Here is a 22,893-nt window from a genome sequence, read left to right on the forward strand (position 1 = left end):
ACACACACACACACACACACACACACACACACACACACACAGTAACCGAGGAGTCTCGCCATTTTGAATTTAATGCAGTTTATTTGAGTCAAACTTTAAACAGACAGTGCGTAATGTGACGTTGTGTTTAACGCGGGAACATTGTAGGTTTCTACTGGGATCACAGGGATATCAGGGAAGGCTGCGGACTGATGTATTCCACTTTATGTTTAGTGTACAGTGCTGCTGTGTAGTCTGCATTTTGTTGATTAGGCTTTTAAAGAATCATCTCGCTGAAATTATTAATTAAAACTTAAATGCTGAGCTTTGAAAGGCTCGTTAACCAATAGAGAAAATAAGAATGATGGCAGATAATAGTCAGGCTCTAGCAACTGCAATGATTTAGACTTTTGACCAGGTCATCTTTGCAGATGAGAACTGGTTCTCAAACATTTTTACCTGGTAAAATAAAGGTCAAATAAATAAATTTTTAAAAAGTAGTGTACATTATGCCCCTGGTAATCCTCCGACCTGTGGCCTGTCACCTTGTTCTTCTTCTCTGTGCCTCTGTGTTTCTTCATAGGGACAAACTTTGTGTCCTTATTTACGCAGACAGGGTGTGGCTGAAAGATGGATGGTTCATTGTCAACAAATCCTTAAACATGGCCAGTTGTGTGATGTATTGCTCAAGGTCTATGCAGTCAGGTGATGGTGGAGGAGTTACACACTGTTGCACTCTGCGCCTCCATTTGGGACAAAGGCTGCCCTGGCTGCTTTTTGTGTTTGAATTACTGTTTGTGCACTGATTTGTGAAGCAAAGAGAAATTAAATTATTCCTCACGTTTACTGGTGGAGCTTTGGACACCAACTCAGTGGATTTGTGATTTTTTTTGGGGGGGGGGGATATTGAGATCCAACAGCTATTTCCATAAGATGAAGTGTAAGTTTTCTGGGAGCTATTTGACGAGCTTTACGCGTTGCAGCGGATTCCTCATTTACTCTTCATATCTCTGATGCTCGCCCATGTGTGTGCCAATGAGCATGCCTAATTCTGTGCGTATCCCTTGGCAGTCTGACCCCGAGGCCCCCCGGGCGGCCCTCCGCCTCCTGCGCCCCACATCTGACACTCTGATAGCCGAGGCACTTTCTCCTCACTCTCATTTTCTCTTCCCCTGGCTTTGTTGCAGTGTTGTATTTTTTTTATGACACCCCGCAATGGACGTTTTATTCCTTCGTATATTCCTCCAAGATACACATACGCGCTTATACGGATGGTGGTGCTGTGCGTAAAATGGGCTTTTGTCTTCGCGGTGTGCCGGTATCCCACATGGTCGCAGCGGCACGACTAGAGAGAGCCGGAGAGAGAGGCTCCCATCCCGGACTGAGACTGAAAGAATATCTCGGCTGTTTGGATTTTAATCATTTTATCTTTTTTTATTTTTTGTTTTTTAATAACGAAGCTCGTCCCAACTGTCCGATTATGGAAACCGCTCTTTCAAAATAGACTGAATCTGTGAGTATGCTGTATGTTTATTCTTAATTCTAGGACTTTTATCACCTGAGATAGACAATTTAATTTACAAAAATCTTTTTAGAGGAACATTTTGGAACAATTTACTGAAGGAAGAATTCAGTGTAGCTACATAATCTGCTTTAATTTGCTCTAACTTGCTTGTAGTATGATGTGAGTTGCACATTAGTAGCCTATTAACGGAATTACTTGTGCCAACACATGTTTGGAAAGATGTCAAACTGCATTATTTCATCCTCATCATCACTCCTGATGTCTATATTTGACCTACAGTAATTTTCTGCAGCAAAATTTAAAATTGTCATTGGAGCTGTCCTTAAAATCCACATTTACGCACCGTGCGCGTGTTTTTGGTGATTGTAAAGGATCATAAAGGTTAGTTTGTCCTGCTTCAGCTTCTCAGCATTCCACTAACTAATCCAAAGTGTAAAATAGCATCCAGTGAGGCAGGACTTGCTCCACTAGATCATGTTGTTGACATTTAGCTGGAAGCCCCCCTCTACTCTAGGATATTGTGGGCCTTTGGTAGTTTGTCATGCTTTCAAACAATTCATGGATTAATTCACTCAAAGCGGAAACTATGCTCTGTGCTCCGAAAATGGGTCGATGTGAGCTGGCATTTAAAAACAACAATAAGCTGGTTTGTTTGTGAGTGGAAGTAACATCGTCTCTTATCTCGGTTGTGTTATAGGAGCTCAATCTGGGCATGAAATCGTGTTATTTGTAGGTAAAAAAATCCTGCTGCATGAGAGGGTATATGGAGCCTTAGTTTTCCTGGTGTTACCTCTGTGCATGGATGACAGGTGGATGTGTCATCATCCTCCTGCAGCTGGATGACTTCACCCTGCAGAGGCTATAGTGGAGGCAAGTTCACCAGTGAGTGTGTGCGTTTTCATTTTATTTTAGAAGAGCAGAGATGACGAATGGTGCACCAGTGTGATTGCCACAAGGAAGGTTTGATCTTGGAGGAATATAACACACCACAAAGCAGTGGTTTGCACATTTTTGTATTTTTATTTTATTCTGCCCTCCCTCTGCCTCATTTCCCCCCAAACTGTGCCAAAGCAGTTGGGTATAAAAAGACGCGGAGGTTGGTGCTGTCAGTGTCATGCGTAAAAAGCAAACCGTTAAAAAAGAAAAACAGGTGACTATAACCTGCTTTTGTGCATGCGCGTAGTTATGTGTGTGGATTAGAGATAGATAGAGGGACAGGGTGAGGAAGGGAGAGGGAGAGAGAGAGAGAGAGGGAGAGAGAGAGAGAGGGAGAGAGGCGTGCGCATACAGGCGGAATGCAATGGCTCCATGTGACCACAACACACGCAGCTCCGGCGGCGGCGGCCCCTTTAAGAGACGTGGGTTAGTTTTTCTCTTTGGTTATCTAGCTGTATGAGTTTATGTAATATCATAAAGCTAGAGAACCGAATGTATAAACTAATTCTGCAGTCGTCACGGCGGAGCGAGCCGGAACCGGACCGAGGATGATGGAGGTGGCGGCGAGGGAGGGAGGGAGGAGGAGGGGGGGGTGAAGAAGCCGGAGCTGCCGGAGCGGATGGATGGATGCAGCCTGCCTGCACTGGAGGACCGGGAAGCCCGCGGCAGCATCGCGCCGAGAAACGCCTCCTGTTTCCTTGGACGGAGCCGGTGCACAGAGGAACGCCTTCTCAGCATCCCACACTAGGGAGAAAAAAAAAGAAACGGATTCATGGGGGTAGATTTCTTGCACGAGGGATGCGTGGAGTGACAGTTGTTAGCAACCGGAGACAGGCTCCATTCATAGAGTGATGATGAGGAGGAGGAGGAGGAGGAGGAGGAAGGACTGAGCAGTGGTGCTGCCTCTCTTAATGGAACACACATGTCTGTTAGTCACCTTAAAGCTGCTGTTTTATGCGCTTTGTGTAGTTACTTGGATGCCGATAAACACGAGAGATGAGGTGAGATGAATCTGTAGCTCGTAGAGGCTCCTGATTGGAGGACTCCTGGGAGTCACGTGTTCTACCAGTAGCCCCCATATCCCCCTTCTTATTCTGGCCTGTCTGTGTATTGATGTGGGGGAAAAAAAGGCTTTTTAATAATCAGAGCTGATGCACTTACACAGCTCTTATTGGTGTCAGGAAGCTGCTGTGCTTCTGCAAATGCATGCTGCTTTAGTTTGCCTTTAAAAAGTTGATTGCAGGATCTTCGGCTGGCAGAAGTAGTTTCTGGCAGACAGAGTTCACCCGTTTGTGCTTCTTGTTGGCTGCGATGGCAAAAAATGTCACTGTCCTCAGCATGTATGTGATGGTTTGTAGCAAAAAAATCAGGTCTAGCAGGTCATCAGAGTGCAATGTGTCACCGAATATGAAGTGCAGACGAAGACGATGTCGCGATTCAGTAGGTGTTTGTCAAAGGGATCATGTTATATCCCTGGATTTAGCCTGATTGATGCCCTTATTAACAGCACCTGCAGGCCTCATGCACAAGGAGCTCACACTGCTGCCAAGGAGGGTTTTGTGGGACACGAGGGAAACAACACCTACTGTATATTTTTAAAAGCAAAGACATTTGCTGATGAGGCAGTTTATTCTTGAAAACATTGCCATGGCTAAATAGTGTTTCCCTGCAGTGAAACATATCTGAGTGGGTGCACAGCTCACACACACACACACGTCACACACCATAGGTAGAGTGTGTGTTCCCATGATGTAAAGTAGCTTTTGGAGATTTTGGAGGCAGCATCCAGGTGGAGAAGCCAGGGTCAGCCGGGTCGTCCACACATCCAGAGCTGATTTTTTATTTTTTTTCCCAGGCCTGTTCCATAATGCCGTTTGGGCTGCACATCATCTGTTCTTTCTCCCCTCCACACACACACTCCATCCAGAGTCAGAGAGGAGCTGCCTGAGTGATAGGATGTACTCTGTAGTGGAGCCTGTTGAATTTTAAACAAGCCAGTTCTGTGCTAGCTGCTAAAGCTTGTAGCTGCCGGTGTGGCTCTGCGCTGTGGAGAGTGTGTGAGTGCGTTGTGGTGCTGCCGTCGGTAGGCCTCGGCTTGTACTGCGTCACAGAGCAGGGCAGGTGCTAGCAGTGGACCTAGCTAGAAAGATATCTGTTCCTCCTCAGTGAGCTGTGCTTTTGTGGTGTCATAGTGTTGTGTGTGTGTGTGTGTGTGTGTGTGTGTGAACTGATGGCAGTGTGTGTGTGTCCATACAAACCTCAGCTGTGTGCAATTGTAGTGATAACATTAATAGTAATTCTAGATCATCTACATGCACTATGCAGTTCTGCTTTTGATCGTAATAAATGCTTTCATTAGCAGAACACTCTGAGCATCAGGATACCCGTTTCTCAATTTTAATGTGACAAGAACCAGTGGATGCTAATTTCCCACTGAGACAATCATTTAATTCACAGAATTAACGCCTTCAGCTAAAAATATCCCGTATGACCATCACATTCACCGCATTGTGATTTGATAAAAAGCCCGACTTGGAGGAATAGCTGTGATTTCAGGACTACGTATGCAGAAATCTTCTACGGATAATACCAATATGAAGCTGATGCATGTATAAAACCGTGCGATTTGCCCGCCGTGTTTGCGCTGTACTAATAGCACCGCCCTCCCAGGCTTTTGTCCAGTTGCAGTAGAAATTAATGCATTGCTGAGGGGTAATAAATGGAGGATATGGGGAGAGCCCCCTTTGAGATTGAAATGCAGTCTGGCGAGTGACTGAGAGGCAGGCTAGACGTCAGTTTTCCCACATTAATATGTGTCTGTCTGGGCCCTCTCCACCATCAGGAGGAGGCCCCTCAACACCAGATGGAGCCCAGTCTAGTCTAGGTCTAGCTTAGAGGCACCTGCCATACGGCTGCATTAAACCTGCCATTGTCTCAGTGATTTCTCCATTTGTACGTCTATCTGAGTGAATTTTATTGTTTCACCAGCCTGCGTGTGATATGACGGCAGCAAACACATTACGCAAAGTGGGGGTCGGACTTGGGAGGATATGACTGTAGAAAGAAGAAGGTGTTTGCGTGTGCATGCTGTGCATTTCTAACCGATCTGTCATGTCTGTAGCTTTTCCTGCTGGAGCATAAATATGTCAGTATGTCCCTTCATCTCTTCCCCCTCTTCCTCTGCACTGTGTGGATAATATTTTCATGGTTTAGTTCTGGACGTTGCATAAGGGCGAGTTGCTTGTTGACAAAGATGTTCGGACAAAGCAGCCATAGCCATACACACAACAGAGCCATTGTTTTAGGTTTACAGCCATGCTGCATTTCCAAGCTACCATCCTATAGATGTTATCTCGCTCGTGTCACACTTGGCCACTAGATTGCGGAGCTGTGTGTGTATGAGTGTGTGTGTGTTTGTGCACATGTTACTGTACATTTGTACATGCGCCCCAATGCATGTGTTTGAGTGTGTGTGTGTGTGTGTGCTGCACGTCGTTACTGCACCCTTAGTGGCTCATTTTTCGTCTCTGCAGAGTACAATAAACATGACAGGATACTGAGGATCACAGAATAGGTGTTTTTATAGCGTGGGATTTGGTTGCACAGCTTTTGTCTTTCGTTACTGAACTGTAAGACTGTGTTCAAGTCCGGAGTGTGTGGCTTGTATTTCTTTTTATTTCCCTTTTTTTTGGTGCAAAAGTAACTTCTGCAATTTCTTTCTTTATGTAGTAAATTGCAGAATTTCTGATTCAGAGTACTTCCTGGAAAGCCAATGTTAGAAGAGGTGTTTTGCCCTAAGAGCATCATTTCAAGAAGCTGTCAAAGGCTTTTACGAAAAAATAAAAAATAAATTAGTGGATATTTTTATTGAAGCTATATGCACTTGACTATTATTACTATTATTGTTATTATTATTATTTTTTTCAAATGTGAAATAAATCACACTTTGTGGTCTATTTGATTCCATATCATCTAAATCCATATTCCAGCGTTATCACTTTTCTATTATCGTTTTACCTGAATTGCAATGGCCTATATAAACCTTTTCTCCGAACTTATGAATTCTGGGTTTGGTAGCCTAGCAACAGCCTCTGACCCATGCAAGGGAAAGAGGAAAAAAAAAAAAATTGAAAGGCTGACATGCAGGCTTTAAACCCGCAAAGGACGTCAGATTTCAGTGGATGTAATCTTTGAGTATTTTGTGTAATCGCTTGTGAAGTGTGTTTGTTAGTGTGTGTGCGCGCGGGAGTGTGTGTGTGTGTGTGTTGCAGAGATTGGTATTGTCATGGATTTACCACTGACAGCCGCAATAGGAAATATAGGAAACTTTCCACATAAATCTAAAAAGCGAAAACTGCAGATTTGCAAAAAAGTATTGCAGTTGCGTTGGAGTTTTCCTCACGCTATTAAGGTATAATAACAAGTGAGTTTTTTCTTGATTGCACTAAATGCACAAATATAATTCGCTGTCATCAGTTTTCACTAATTATTGTAGATTTATCCTTTCAGCTTTTCCTGTATTCCTCTTCCACTTTAATTGATAAATTCTAATTTTTGTAACGAAGCTTGTTTTGCTGTGTTAAACATATATATGAAAAATGATTTAATATGTTATCTCATGTGTTTACGTCAAGCTCTCCAATATCTTGTGTATTTTATTATTAAAACTATTCAATTTTAAAGACAGAAATTTATTTTGAAATCAGTGTAACATGCCTCAAACGTTTCCTGTGACAGCTTCGGCTAAAAGTTTATGGTGGTGACATTCTCGTGCATGCTAGTGAGAACACAGATGTATGAGACAAGCTGCAGGACCTTCTCTCATCTTAATGCTTTCTGTTTTTGCAGGAATCTGTAGCAGAGTGAGTGCAGTCACTCAGAAACACACACACACACACCCCATCTGCAGGCCTGCGTCTGGACATGCAGGACAGCAGGTCAGAGGAGACACTCGCTGCCTGCTGCCCCGAGGACCAAAGGTGACCGGCTGGGTCAGAGAGAGGCCTCGTCCCTCCAGAGTCGCAGGTGAGAAACGTTCCCACTGCTATGCTAATGATGTGGGGCTTTTTTTTTACTGAACACACTTGAACTTGAACTACTTCTGCACTTCACTCCAAATAATCACACTTGAACACATGATTCTGTTTTGGTTTTTTTTGAGGTTCCATAAGTTGCACAGTGAAATTTAGAGCCCGCGTTAAATTAAAGCCTTGATTCCATCGAACTTTTGCTCTTCATACAGGAGCGGTGAGGTGCCCCTTATTCTTTATTCTGCTTTTTTTTTGTTTGCTTTGTCACCCACTGCGTTGTAACATCTGATCCAATTTGTTAGATTCCTCGGTTTTGGCAGATAAGAGGAGGTGGCCACTTGAATAATCCATATTTTAATTCCTTTGTCCATGCTTTCTTTTTTTTTTTTTTTATCTCCTTAAAGATACACGGGTGAGTCGTCGGGGGGGAGAGGTTTTGGCCTGTTGTGTGCATAAGGTGTGCTCATGTGGAAAGACTGCCAGGGTGGCTAAGTCCTTCACTTCGCTAATACCCTTTGCTGCCCTCTTTATTCCCGCCTGCTTCCTACTTCTCTGTCCTCTGGCCTCTGTTCATGACTTGTACCCCAACACTCACACGCAGAGAAACATCTTTTTTTTTTATTGCTTCTCTTTCGGTTATTTTCTATATTTTCTTTCAGTTCTGTGAGTTTCTCTTCAGTTCTCCACCAGTGCTTGCTACAGCAGAATTTCTGACTTTGACCTTATTTCGCCTTATTTCTTCTTCCCAATCTTCTGCCTAATTAATTTGTAGGATTTTATGGTTGGATTGTTGGTTGTTTGCTGCATTAGCCAGCAGTATATACGGTGTTGTGAACCTGTACCCGCAGAGACTTTTATTTTTTTTTTGCTTCAGCTGCCAGTTACTCCGCTATCTAGTTGGGAAAACCTTGCAAGCTGCGTGTTTTTATAATGCCGTATAATGTCGAAGATGATGGAAGGCTGAAACCAGAAGTAGGTGACTCACTCACTTTCCTCTCAGCTTCCGTCTCAGCGCTGAGTGACATGACTAAAGATTACCTTCGCTATCCTAACAGCTGCTATAGCAGGCCATCAAGGCCCGAGAACGCCGCTCAGCTCGTGCATGTTCAACCTCCTGCAGAGAACAAAGTAGACGGAGTGATGGAGGCAGCGCTGGAGAGGGGAGGAGAGGGAGATGAAGCCCCATCCGCAGAGATTGAGGGCCGTCATCGGGGGAGAAACAGAAGGAGTGATTTTTTATTTCCCTCCAGGGTTAGATGAGCGTTCTGTGACATTGGCCTAGTTCTATATCAGCATGCCCCCCCAGAGAAGAGGTTGCGTTTGAGAGTCAGACAAGGGAAGATCAGAGGAGATTTCACAGCCTGTGGCTATCCTCCTCCATAGCGTTCGACCACCTCTTAAACCTCCTTCGCTTTGCTTCAACTCGATGAGGGCTGCCGGTCTACTTAGTCAATATCATATCCACAAACTAGATAAATCGATGCAAACAAGCTTTGGTTGGACATGGGCTTTAGAAGTGGAGGCATAGCTACAGGCTAAATTTGACGCAGAGACGCATCAATCCAGAAGTGACACTCTTCACATCCTCTTTGTATTCATAACAGCAATTAAGAGCCAGCGTGCACAGGTCTGCATTCAGGCTGTGCTTCACCCTTACAGGACCTGTGTGCAGTTTGTTACAATAGTTGCTATAAGGAGTGCGGCCAGGAGGATGTGTGATTTCGCACATAGCAGTGTTGCTTCCACAGCTGAGCACTCTCATGTATATGGAAAGACTTGAAGAGAGGGAAGCAGTAATCCGCTCATTTACGGTACCTCAGATCCACTCTGCCATCTTTCTCTCTTACTTTTCTCCCTCAAACACACAAACACACATACCTCAGTGTACCATATCTCCCTGCCTCTCCCCCCCTCCTCCTCCTCCTCCTCCTCCTTCTCCTCAGCCTCCCCCCTTCATCCATCCCCATTCGGGCTCATCTTGCCATCACCTCTCCAGCTCCGCCACCCCGGAGAAACCAATTCAGACTGCTGCTCCACACCGTCATGGCATGTTGGCCAAGGGAGATGGAGTCCTTTCAGGTTCTCGGCTACAACCTCCCTCCCTCCACTCCCCCGTCGCTGCCCCCTCGCTGCTTCTCAACATTTCCTCAACACGCCTGGTGTATCAGCAGGGTGGCTAGACTGCACGATAGGGCTGCTCCTGAGAATCTGTCGGAGTTATTCTGCACATTATGTGACCTTTTAAAGTTTCTACGAAATTGCATGTGGGCCTCGTGTCTTCTGATTCCGCTCTGAGCCCGACGGTTGCATGGTTATACTGTCAGATTAGCCAGAGTGTCTGAAACAAATGAAGCCTGCATTATGTGTTTAAACAGACTGATTGTGAGGTTTACCAGTAATAGGTTATCTTTAATGGCAAAACCAAACACCCACCGCCCACCCATGGCTTCTTAAAGTTGGCAATCTGCTTATACACAGCCTGCTGTTTGCTGGGATTTTTTTTTCCAGGCTTTCTAGATTTGTATGCATAAACTGCGCTGCTTGGCTGTTCTTAAAAGTTGATTTAAATTATACCCTCTGCATTATGCGGCTTGATAGGAAATAAATCTCTTCAAATGAATACACTGGATGGAGGGAGGTGGTGAAAGGGGCCGAGTGTGTGTGTGTGTGTGTGTGTGTGTAGGCACACAAGTGTAGTCTGGTGGCGTATGTTAACATAAATTAAAGTCTATGTGCAGAGGGGCTCTGAGAAGAAAAGGGAGAGGAGAATGTGAGAGTGAGAAAAATAGATTTGGGTTTGAAGAACAAAAAAAAAAAAAAGAGTTTAAAATGCAGAATAAACTCCTGATGTAAAGGAGATGCATGAGAAATGAAGCAGCAGTCCTTTAGGGGTTAGATTAAGTTTTAGGGTACTGTATTAATGTATATACTGTATAGTGTCTTTAGGTGTGTGTGTGTGCGGCGTATTCAACAAACACACACGAGCAGATAAGTGACTTATTTTGCATCGGTATTTGTTTCTTTATTTGTTTTTCTTTACCTCCTCAAAGCACAGAGGCCTCTGGCATCTCAATGCACACTGGCTGAATGGTGGCTGTATTAAAGATTGGTGGTGGCTGCGATGGTGGGGTGCAGGCAGGGTGACGAACAGAGCGCAGGAGGGAGGGACAGGGGTCCGCTGAAAGGCAGCAGGCTGCAGAGTGAATGGGGAAAAAAGGGGAAAGGAGGTGTGTGTGTGTGTGTGTGCGTGGGGGGCGGGGGGGCATTAGCTGCGGAGGCAGGTTGGGGGGTGGTGGGGCGATGGCGGGGGCCTCCGCTGGTTCAATGCAACGGCCGAAGCAGCTGTGAAAAGAGGTCTCCCCTTTTTCCCACGCCCAGTACGACGCAGAAACCCTGCTTCAGCCTGCCAGGGTCAAGTCACATTTCTAATATATACACTGGGCCCGCGGACTCTCACAATGCATACGCACAGCTCATTTATTTTATGTATGCACACAGACAGACACACACTTGTATGCACACAGCGAGTAGACAGCCTCTCAGACAGAGACAGAGGTGGGGGCCGCTGCAGAGAGTATTATGACACTGATTTCTGTCCCGTTGGCACCATTGTTTCTTCTTGGGTCTTGCAAATTAATAAGTGCATTCACAAATACGCATATGCACACACACACATGCAGACTGCACCGCTACACTCGGCATCCCTGCAATTTTAGCTTGTCACTTAGTGCAAAATCACCCAAAAAAAGCACAAAAGTTTTCAAAAATGTGGTAAGATTTGGGATTTTAAAAATATTTTCCCCCTTTATGCTGCTATGTTCCTCACTTCAGAGTTGTCATGTTACACTTTAAGTAACATCTCAGACTCCTCTTCATATATCTGTAGGTATCTTCACTGTACACAACCACAACTGTGTCATTTGCCCACCGGCCGCCACACCGAAGCCCCTTTCTTCTCCTCACACGTTTACGTCTCAGCCACCATTTACAAACTATAATCATATTCCAGGGAGGGGGATGTAAACGCTTTGTCCTAACAGACCCCCTCCTTCCCTCCATCACCACCCCAGTGCCAGATGCCCTGCTGTATTGTGTGGGTGCTCGGGGGGCAGACAGGCAGGCAGCCCCCTTATTCTGTCTGTCTGTCTCTCTCTCTCTGCACCATGATGTCACCCTACTTGTCTGTCTGTCTGTCAGGGCCTGGACAGGAACTTAAGTGTGGGAAGGAAAAGCATTCAGGATGGGGAAGGGGGTGGAAGAGGTTCAAGGAGGGGTTCAGGGTTGGGAGGGGATTTTTTTTGGGGGGGGGTGGGAGTTGATGTGAAGGGAAGACAGTGTCTGGCCTGAGAGGTCAGCAAGTGGACTTGAGCATGGAGCTAGTGTGTGTCTGTGTGTGTGTTTTGGGGGTGCACTGGGGGGGACTCTCCTAGCAACTCTAAAGCAAAGTGGAATTTAGATGAGTCTGTTGGTCTGTGTCTTCCAGTAATTCAGTCTGGAGTCCAGACTCCCTGGTTTTGCCTCACAAAGGGCCTGAACAGAACGAAAAAGAGGAAAAGCAGGATTTTTTTTTCTTTATTAAAGTACATTCACAGTTGTGCACATATGTAGTGAAGTCAAGGTAGTATGGAAGCTTAGGCTTAATGCATGTTGTGATATTAGTTAATATCAGATTTCAGCTCTCTCACTGAATGAATTTGATGAAAATTCTTGCCATTTTGAAGTTATTAATATTTTTTTAAATGTGGGAGGTGAGGGCAAACACACAGGCTCACTCCTGGACCGTTCCCGGATTACTTCACTATAGGGGGTTTTTAATATATCAATATATTGTGATATTATATGACTATATTGTGGAACAGTTTCTTGTGTGTGCAATGAGTAGGCCATATGTTGACTTTTCAAAAAATTAAATCGTAGCTTATATTTGTGTTGAATATTAAAAAACAACTTAAAACCTGATGGAAATTTCTTAAAATGAATATCTTTTTCTTTTTAGTTGAGAAATTTTGAATCCAATGAGCACAAGTATTCAAACTGCTGGACACACTGAGGTTTCTAGTTTTCTCTGGGTCATATGTCTCCACATCACACCTGTGTAAATTGCACACTGGATTACAATTCATTGTGATGCCACAAAATCTTGGTCAACCAACTCGCCTTGAATTAAGTTGAGCACAGAGAAACTTTTCCCGCCTCAGGAGATGAATGTAAAAACAGCCTTCAGTTTCTGCGCATTCACCGTTTTGCACAGTGACACTCAAACAAACAAAAAACATTTTTGAGCAAAAGGAGACTTAAAGTCGCTCTGGCGTGATGTTGCTGTTTATTCACTCCTTCTCAGCGCATCCTTTTATAGTTTTCTAGAAGCCACGGAACTCGTAACCTTCTAGTTTTAATTTTTTTTAGGGCTTATATAAGCATTTAAATTTGTGACAATGGTCAGGTTCTCTTAAAACTCGTGTTGCAGTTTTTTTAAAAGATCCAATACTGTCCGTCTAAATAATGAGGCTGTTTTTCCTGATTCCTGAATTGACTTTATTGAGAATGAAGATTTTCATCTGACAGCAGTAATGCTCTGTTTACAGCCCACCAGCAAACACAGACAACAGGCACCTTTTTCAACTGGTAAACATTTACTAGGACACAGACACATGCCTTTGTCATTCATCCTCTCTCTATTTGGACTCCTGCTTTTGTATTTCTTCCACCTCTTTGCTCTTTCCATCTCTTGCTTTAATACGTTGTCCCTCTGTGTCTTTCTCCTTCTATCTCTCTCTCTGTCTCTCTCTCTCCCTGGCTGTGTGAAGAGGTGATAGCATTGGGAGACAATGGGGGAAGACTCGCTTAATTAGCTGGACGAGAAGATGCATTGTGGCAATTACCGAGCACAAAGGGAGGGGAAGGTATGGCTCTGTAATGTGCTGCTGCTGTGTGTGTTTGCCTGACTGTTGTAGCCTGGATTGCAGGCAGGCCTTTATAGGGGAGAGTGAAAGCAGTAACAATGGACGACAGGATGTACTCCACATGTAGAGCCATTTCCAGTCCTTTTACAAACAGGGACAATAGCAGCTGCAGTCTCTTAAAGGCTGGAAATGTAGAAAGTGTATGCTTTCCTCAGATGGACTATGGGGCTTTAAACGCACAGGTCTAGTGGCTTTGTGACAACAAACTTTCTGGGTCCTTTGTGGAGTTCTGTTGTGCATTTTCGGTACCACTTTCTAATAAGGTATTCTTTGTATTTGACTGTATGAATGACTGTGATACTGCTGTAAAAACTGTTGCATGAATAAGAACACAAAGAGCAAAAGCAAATGTACTGCTAACTTACTTTGTTTATTAATTCACTTTTCATTTGTTTCTAAAAAGCAATAATAAATTAGATGAAAGAAAACTAGAGAAAATCTAATTATCACAAAGCCCCGCCCTCAAACATCGACTGTCCAATCAGAGCGTAGCTAGGTGCAAGTACCGGAAGCCATCAAGCCTTGTATTTGACAATGTTGAAGAAAAGTCCCTAATATTCGACATTTGAAGAATTTAAAACGTGAAACGTAGCAGTGGAAAACTGTAAGTAATCGATTATGTAGAATATTACATGTTTCTTGTTTAGAAACAAGTCCACTGAAAGCATAAACTTGACGTTTCCAACCTGAGCAGACATTAGCGTATGTAGGGTTAGCGTCATTAGCTAACGGTAGCTAGCTTAATTAGCTATCGTAAGCTCATGAGTTGCTAACTGCAGCTGATAAAACCCGCCCTGACAGTTTTTAAAAATTATCTTGGCCAAGTGTTGTGCCAAAAAGGAATTGTCTTCCAAAAAACTGCCATCTGTGAAGTAGTTATTCACCTTTTCTTTGCATTTTTTAACGTGCTCTGTGTGTTAGACTGCACATAATGCAGTTTTCCACTTGCCAAACAGTGACTGCAGCCCCTACATCGTAACTAAAATGGTGTCAATGAATCAAAATTACTTAGTTTTGTTAATGAGTGTTATATTTTGAAGATTATAGGATTGTTGTAAAATACACAATTTATTTATTTTATGTAAAAAAAAAAATCATGTTAATTACTGTCTTAACAAAAGTATTAGACATATTATAATATACAGCCTAAACATCAGAAACAGTACTGTCGTGCATTATTTTCATTGTTAATAAATCTGTCATTTTCTGCATTATTTTTTTTACTTCTTTGGTTTATAATATGTCCAAAAAAGGTGAAAACATATTAGTCACAGTTTTTTAAAGCCCAAGATGACCTCCTTAAATGTCTTGTTTGGTCAACAACCCAAAATCAGGGAGGAGTAAAGAAACCACAAATTATTCTACATTATAGAGATGGAATTAGATAATTTAGACTTTTACTCAGACCAATTAATTATCAAAGTAGTTGGTCATTTGTTTAATAGTTGACAACTGTCAATTACTGGTCGCAGCTGAAGTTCAATCCTAAATGTCACACCTGCAAATGTTGAATAAGTAAGTTTAACAATGACAAACCTTTGCCATCACCACTGACGTAAAGTTCTGTGTGTGTGCGTGCGTTATGACTGTTTGATCCAGATAAAATCAGTTTTAGACATTTGTAAACTGGGTGATAATCAGTTTTTTGGCAGATGGTGGCAAAATAAGTGGCCTGCTTTTGTCTGCAACCATAGTTTAAAAAGTGTACAAGAATTTCAAGTGGTAAGTCAGACATTGTTTTGATTGTTAATTGTTGGCAGTGTGCACATAGGAACAGTAATTGAGGGCGGCTGAATTTAGCAAACACAGTAAACTAGGGAAACTAGCTGATAATTCTGAAAAGTTATCTTCTTAAAGTCCCTGCTGTATGCTGCACAATAGCAAGTTGTAATATTGAAATAATTGAGATATACATGTGGGAACTGGAAACAGATTCTGAAGAAGAATAATGATACAGAAAGCCTCATCTTCCTGGGTGACAGGATTAGTCCTTTAGGCTTGTTGTCTGAATCCGTGTTTTTTTAAGCATTCATCAGTACACTACAGTTTCAAGGTGGAAATGCTCAGCCATGGCCCTGGCTTCATATTTTGATCATGAAATGTCTTCCGGCATTTTGAAACCACCACTGAAGGGGATCTTTAAGAACTTAAACATTTAATGATTTTTTTAACTGTTGCTTATTAATTTTTTTTGAGGGTTTATTTAATCACCTATTGCTTTAGATCCAGAAATGACTTGTGTACCACATTATTAAAAAATGTCCAGGTTGGTGTTTATACTCCTCCAACATGGTATGCTTTGTTAAAGTTACTGAAACGCTTCGGTCAGATGGACTGGACCTTGTAGAAAAGGACTGCAGTGAACGCTGTTCTCATTAAGTGATTAACTACGCCATAAAGTATTGCAGGAATTATTGGTGCTGTATGCTTCTAGAGTGCACATGGAACTGGGGAGAATGGTGTTTAAGTACACTGCTCCCTTTGCTTGAAATCAGTTGTGAAATTGCCTGGATTCTGAAGAGCTGATCTCATTTAATTCAAAGCACCTTAACGCAACTTGGAGGCATTTGGGTGTACAGTTATGACTGAGTCATATTGACTTTGATTTCTATTTTTTCACATTTATGATACTGTAATGCACTCTTGATTTTTACCTCAATTGTGTGTACATTGTTATATCTTGTATGTCTATTACCTCTCAGTTTGTGCTGTTGCCTGTCTTGTCCAGGATGCTCTTGTCAGTCAGATTCTTGATCTTAATGAGACTTCTCCTGCTTAAATAAGCTTAAATTTCAATATTTTTTAAAAACTAAAACCACCAGTTACAACTGAACTCCCAACAAATTCTAAGAAAGTGGAACTGTGATGCTCATACTTGACCTGGTTGGGTAACACACAATGACTGACGATTTAATTTCCCATTGCTGGCATCCATCCATCCTCTTCATTTCTATTCCTGATTGCCCTGTTGCTGTGTACCAAACTGGACATGCTACTTTCTATTTCTGACTGGCTGTGAGTGGGCCGCTGCTTGGTGCCACTGCATGATTTGTGTGTATGTGTGTGTGTGTGTGTGTGTTGAGTTGGGTCTAGCAAAGAGCATCCTCCTCTAGTGGAGTGGCCTGAGGGGATTTCTTTCATGAAGTCAGATAACATCCAGGCGACCCTCTCTTCCCTTTTTTATAAGAGTTCTTTAACCTTGATAAATGAAGTAGAGGCGGGAAGGGAGTGAGGGAGGGAGGAAGAGAGGGAGTGAGGGAGGGTGGGAGGAAAAAGTTGCGGGCTGTGTTGGGGGAAGAGGCTGTGATGGAGGGAGGAGAGATATAGAGGGAGAGAGGGAGAGACACCAACTCCCCGGCCGGCTTGCTCTCAGGATCAATAACGTTCGGAGAGCTGCTGAGCACTCCTGTCTGGCAGCTCCACCATAGGGGATGGAGGGAGGGAAGGCAAGAAAAGGAGCGTTGAGAAAGCCTCTCTATCTCCTTCTTGTCACCCTTTTTTGCGGAGAGGTGGAATTGAGGTGGACGGCGATGTAAAGATGGAAGGATGGGGGAGAAGCATAGATGTAGCGGATGGTGAAGGGGAGCTAAGACCAGCACACCTATATCCAGCTGAACCGTGCCACCCACCTGCCTGCCTGCCCGCCCGCCAGCCAGGAAAACACACACTAATGCTCGCACACATACACACTCTGAGGTCTCCTTTTACGGAGCCACAAGGTTACAGAGTGTCGATACAAACGCGCACAGCCCTTCTACAAATGGGATTTGGCATGTTCAATCAACAGTGCTGCCAAATCCCTGTTGTTAAGTGTTGCAGAGCCATATCTGTCTGCAGCGGGCCTGAGCTATGCTACCTGGGCCCGCTAACTGTCCCCTAAATATCCTCTATTAAAGTCCTCAGTAATAAAATTATCCGCCGCATTTGTCATTGGATTTGAATAGGTGTGTGTGCTGTGGCATAAATAGCGAACAGACAGGGAGTTGTCACATTGTGCACCTGTTATACAAAAAAAAAAAAATCCTTCTACCAGCGCCTCCAGGTCATGGACACCTGAGCTCTCTTCCTCTTTTCTTTCACCCTCTTCTACTTGATTTCCTTGCTTGGAGTTTAAGTCGCTGGTCTGCCTCCTCTGGCCATCTCTCCTGGCCTTTTCCCTGTCCTCTGTTAGACCTGATCCTTTCATCTTCTCTCCCCTAATCCTGTGCTAGAGAAGCCTTCTCTTCACCCCTCCTCTGCTTCCCTTTGCTCTCTTTTTAACTCCATGCCTCTTCTTATTTTAGCGTGTCCCTGTGCTCCTTGCTGCCTCTTTCTTCTTCCTCTTTTTTTTCCTCCTTTTTATCCCCCTTGTATCACCCCTGCCTCTACTTCTTCTCAGCCATGTCTTCCACATCACCCTTCCTCCTCGTCTCTTACTTTCGCCCGTCCTTAATTAAGTTAGTGATCAGTTGACTGCCCCTATCATTGGTAGAGAGCAGGTTGTACCTCCCATCCCAGGAGGGGGGTACATTGTCTGTGCTGGTTGACCAGTGTAATCCCCCCACCAGGGACAAAGGGCAGTACCCTCGCTACCTCAGCCACCCCTGAAGGGCATTAGCCCCCTGACGAGAGCCATGCCCCGGCCTGCCCCGGGCTGCCTGACAACCCACCATCACACCGCTGGCTCTTTGCTTATCTGAGGAAGTCAGTTTGGCTTCAGACTGCTGAGAATGAACGCAGAAGACCAGGGGAGTGTGTGTGTGTGTGTCTGCATGATAATGTGTACAGTTTAGTGTTTTAAAGCTTGTTGCTTTAGCCATCTAAGAATCATCAATACGTCAAATTCTTGCAGGAGCAGAGTGTTTATTGAGGCGTGCAGTAACAGGACTCCTTGATCTGTTTTTCTCCATCACACGAGCACACAGAGGTGCACATGGTGGAGTCCTACTCTAAACCTCCAGCACAACCCCACATAACTCTCTCTCGCTCTCCCTCTTTTCTCTTTCACTCACACACATTAACACAGGGAACGAGTAGGTAAGGTTGCTATGGGAACGGTTGGTCAGAGTTTACCAGAGGGGAAACAAACAAAGTACTGTTCATGAGAGCAGGTTGTTCTGTGCAGAAGGAGCACTGATACTCTGAGTGTGTGTGCAAATGTGGGTTGTGTGTCATGTCCAGCGAGTAAGTGATTAGATACGTGTGTGAAACTGTGCATCCTTTCGTATCTTTGTCCTTTTTTCCACTATGCCCTACTGCTACTATACATCTGCTGGCCTATACAGAACCTTCATGAAATATTTGAACTGCTCAATAGGAGGTTGGGCTTTGGTGACTGCGGCTTCCAAAGGCATTTGATGAAACGTTTATGAGCCCATATGGCAGCGTTGTTTTTCAAGTTCATTTTAATGAGGAAGATGGACTTGTTTTAAAAAGCAGAGCATGTGCTTATTCCTTGCAGGCTTTTAATGCCGCAACTGACAATCATTTTTACAATCAATTAATCTTCCGGTTATTTCTCGATGAATCATTTATAACATCAGACCACAGTTAAGAATGCCAATCTCAGTTTTCTGTAGAGCCACCACATGTCTTGTTTTGTCCAATCAGCAGTCCCAAACTACAAAACATTTATTTCGGTAAAGAAAAGAAAAGCACTTGAGAAAAATTAAAAGAATATTTAGATTTTTCTTTTTAAATGTAAAAATTATAATTAATTAAATTTTATATCTACAAAAAGAGTTTATTTTATTTAAATTGATGCTCATTGTTTTTGGGTAATCAGCTCCACCAACCATTTATCCCGATGTGCTTTACTATTTATATTTGAATGATGGCTTTGAACATATACATGCATTAAATTGCATTTTGATCTGCAATTTTTCTGGAAATTTGGGAATTTTTTTCTTTACTTTTGGAGGTAAACGTGACTTATGTGTACATCTAAGCCACCACACTGCAATGCCCCATGCCCACTTTGCTGTTGTAACTCATTTTGTTTCCCCTTTGAAGAATCTCCTCTCCTCTCCTCTCCCCTCCTCTCCTCTCCCACCAAAATAGGTCTTGCAGTGTAGTTTCACGTCACCTTTTCTTCACCACAAATCACAAACGGCGGCAACTTCCACATCATTTCCATCACCGTTTCCCCTTCTCCGTCTTTCTCACTGTCCCTCTTTTGAGGCATATGAAGAAAATGCATCTAAACTCCCAGGCAGCACACAGACCCGCTGTGTTTTCTCCCCATAAAAATGCCACCATGCCTTCCTCGCTCCATCTGTGTCCCCACCCCCTTTAATGCCTCTTTAGCCCTGCGCTTGCCTGTTTGAGTAATATTTATTGCACGCTCTCTTTTAGTCTCAGTTTCTCCTTTTTTATTTTTTTTCCCCCCCCTGAAACAAACAAGTCCAATGCTGTGGGGCAAAAACACCCCCAACGCCGCCGCCGCTGCCACCACCGCCACCTCCTCCGACACTCCCCACCATCTCCACCCCCTCTGCCCTCTCTCCTTCAGCACTGACAGATAGACAGACGTACTGTTCTCTCTTTCTTTGCCTTTCACCTCTCAAACCTCCCTCCATCCATCCTGCCTGGACGGGCACAATGCAGGCGCTCTATCCTGCGGCAGGGAGAATGCAGCCCTGAACTAACAATATCACCAAGGCTGCCTGAATGCCGCCAAGTCCCATTGTGCTCTGTCAGAGGGGAGTTAACACCCATGTCTGAGCCCAATGAATAGTATTATTGTGTCTGAGACATACACCGCACCCCCGGTCCCCATCTATGTCCCCCTAACTCAACTCGCCCCCCTGCTCTCAAACTTGCTTCTCTTGTCCCAACAGTGTAACCCCCCCCTCCTGCACACCACTCTTGCACCCCCTTCGCTCTTTCCTTAACAGACAGCTCTAACTTCCAAAGCCTTGCCGGCCCACCGACTCTAAACCTTTCGCACTTTACTTCTCTATTCCCCTGGCAGTCGGCCCATGGGTTTTAGTCTCGTTTTTAGGGCCTGCACAGAGGCGGAGAGAGGTGGACAGAAGGGCTGTCGCAGCTCTGTAGTGAGACTGTGGCGAGGATATTTTGGCGATTGTGCGGTTGGTGTGGCGTGGTGCAATGTGAGGTGGTGGGGGTTGAATTTGGCCATGGCTCTTTCTCTGTTGAGGAACACAATAGGACCATGAATCCTCAAAGAAATGTCCCCCAACTGCTATTATCATAAGAAGAGGGCTGCTGAACCCATTTGAATAATTCTGGAAGATACAAAAGCTGAGATGTTTTCTTTGACAAAGTTTCTATAGAGCACCACTGGTCTGGCCAAAACATTTCCATTCCTTCACACTCGCTATGCTACAAACAGAGAAGGGTGAGGGAAGGGTAGTTTGAAGTATCCTGACAGTTTTAAATCGTGCTTTTGTTATTTATAACTATTAAGGGCAAATAAATATAAAACTCCGTAGGCTTGTGCTGCTAGGGTGAGCAAAAGAGGGTGGTTGTTGAAGAAAAACTTTTTCTGTAAATATTTTTAATGTATTCTATTGATGCAGTGGTGATTTTTATAATGGGCCCACTCTCGCTATATTTTGCTATCTGCAGCACATCAGAATCTAATAGCTGAGAGTACCTTTGGCAGGCAGTATCTCACTGCCTGACACACTTAACTCTCAGGCCTCCAATCCCTGCAGTTTCTGCTCTCTAAGGTTAGCAGGTTCATATTACCAGCTGAGAGAGGATGCCAGAATCCTCACCCCCGACTTCTTGCTGATCAAAGACCAGGATTGACATTCAGAGTGGGTAAAATGCTGAAAGTTAAGATTAACTTGTTTTTTCTCCATCTCTGTCTCTGGTTGTTTGTGTACAGCAGGAAGAGGAGGAGGAGGAGGAGGAGGCAGTGGAGGAGGAAAAAGAGAAGCAGAGTGGGTGGAAGAATGGAAGGAGAGAAGGATAGAAGCAGTTCGAGGAGGTGGTTCGAAGCGGGTGAACCCAGAGCAGGTGAACGCAGCTGTGGATCGCCATGGGCTCTCTGGCTGCCTTCCTCCTGTGGCCCCGGTGCTGCATACAGGGGTCCCGGGGAGCCAGCAGGGGCCAGCCAAAGCTGCGGCAGAGTGGGCAGGCTAGGCCAGCCAAGCCAGGAGAGAGGCAGGTGAGGCGGGTGAGCCAAGCTCTCATTCCCGCCGGCTAGGAGCCTCCTCGGCAGAGTGGAGCAGCGCGGAGCAGCAGAAATCAATACAGAGGAGAGAGGCTAGCAGAGGTTGCCCAGCACCGCCTGCAGGCCTCGGAGCCCAGGGACCAACCACCACTGCTCCCAGCTCCTCTCTCCATCTCTCTTTCTATCTTTCTCGAGCAGTCCCAGCACCAGCCAGGGCCAGGGCCCTAACCTTGCAAGCACCCCACACGCAGTGTGTGTGTCAGTACATGCACATGTGCGTGTGAAACAGAGAAAAAGGGAGAGGGAAGAGACAGAGAAACAGTCTTTGTGTGTGGTTCAGCCGGAGGGGTTTTTCTCGCGTCCAACACCACTTGATAAAACTTTGTCAGAGAGACATGGAGACAGCAAGGGAGGGAGCGAAGCGGTAGAAGAATGAGACAGGACGTCGGAGGTCTCTTTTCTTCCAGCTCCCTCCCTCTTATTACTCATTCCACCTTAACAGTTTGAATAAGGATCCATCTGAGATGTAGCCAACACGGAACGTTTCTGCTCAGTCCCACTTCCAAGCACGTAGCGCACAATATTCCGAAGATCTCATGAGCCAGGATGAAAGGACAATTTGAACTTTTTCTCTCATCCACTATATCAGACACAACCTGTCTTTTCGCCTTAGATTTTCTTGCCCTCACTACAGCAGCTCCCATCAGAGGATATGGCAGTGCAGTATTGATCTATAAGGTGGAAGGGAGGAAGGCGTGCCCGGGCTTTCATACCTCTCTCTCACTACGTGTGGGGAAATAGCACCTGAAGTCCACTTACTGCTGTGCAGCAGGGATCCCATGGCAGCACAAGTGAATGGCTGCTAATTGAATGCGAGATAAAAAAGACAGTAGTTCCACCTGTGCAGTGCTCCCTCCCCCTGTCTGATTACAACTTAGACTTTTCTCTTCACCACGTATACAAAAGTCTTGCTCCACACGAAGAGATGTTTTAGCAAAATTGCTAAAGAACACTGCCAATATAATCAGGATTGAAAAGACCTGGTTTAACATCAGCGTAGACATGAACTGCTTCAGAATAAAACAGAGAGGAGGAACAAATATATGTTTAATACAATGATAGAAACATCCTAGTGAAACTTCAGCATTGAGAGGCCACGCCACAAAACGTATTCTACATGTCTGAGATCTGGAATGGCACTAAAGGACAGATGGACAGTTTCCTGAGCATGAAAACGTACAGAGATCACAACGGGATTCACACGTCTTGGTGAGTACGTTGCCATAATTTAATTGCTCACTTTGTGGTCAGTACACAAGCAGTTATGCAATTCTGATA

The sequence above is a fragment of the Stegastes partitus genome, unplaced genomic scaffold (genome assembly GCF_000690725.1).
Source record: "Stegastes partitus isolate 25-593 unplaced genomic scaffold, Stegastes_partitus-1.0.2 Scaffold33, whole genome shotgun sequence".
Classification (NCBI taxonomy): Eukaryota; Metazoa; Chordata; class Actinopteri; family Pomacentridae; genus Stegastes; species Stegastes partitus.